The sequence below is a fragment of the Octopus bimaculoides genome, chromosome 8 (assembly GCF_001194135.2).
Source record: "Octopus bimaculoides isolate UCB-OBI-ISO-001 chromosome 8, ASM119413v2, whole genome shotgun sequence".
In the NCBI taxonomy this organism is placed as follows: domain Eukaryota; kingdom Metazoa; phylum Mollusca; class Cephalopoda; order Octopoda; family Octopodidae; genus Octopus; species Octopus bimaculoides.
Window position 1 is genome coordinate 91,296,561 of NC_068988.1, and position 655 is coordinate 91,297,215.

Below are 655 nucleotides of genomic sequence, written 5' to 3' on the forward strand. Positions count from 1 at the left end.
GCAGGTACCATAAGATTACTTGAATTCCTTAGAGGATTTGATGCGGATGTGGAAATTGTTGCGTCCGTTTGGCTCGCACACTCAATCACATACACAGATACATACGCTCTCGCTCTCTTCCACATAGTCACACATACACACATAAAATATGTGTGTGTGTGTGTGTGTGTGTGTGTGTGTGTGTGTGTGTGTGTGTGTGTGTACACATGCAAGCATACATACACGTAATATTGTGTTACGATCCGCACAAGGAGTACTCAGTACACGCATAAAGCCATTATGAAATTATTTCCTCCAGTCTGATGAAGTGTCGGCCGGTAAGGTGGCTGAAACGGCCTGTTACACAGGAATTTCCGCAGCTGATACTTCGTCAGACAAGAGGAAACTCCAGAGTAACAGGCCACTGGGCCGGCTTAAATGAATTATTATTGTGTGTGTGTGAGTGTGAGTGTGTGTGTTTGAGTGTATGTGTATGTGTGTGTGTGTGTGTGTGCGCGCGAGTGTGTGTGCGTGCGTGTACGTGAATACTTGCATACAGACATGACGAAGAGACTGATTAAATGCAAACACGCAATACGAATGTATGGATATACTTATAAGTGGTATACATATATATATATATATATATATATATATATATATATATATATATATA

General features: G+C 41.1%; 1 protein-coding gene across 2 annotated transcripts in view; it reads right to left on the reverse strand.

Annotated features, from left to right (window-relative positions):
* LOC106874585 (uncharacterized) overlaps positions 1–655 on the reverse strand; it is an 82,592-nt gene that overhangs the window by 26,676 nt on the left and 55,261 nt on the right. The gene's annotated exons all lie outside the window — the stretch shown is intronic.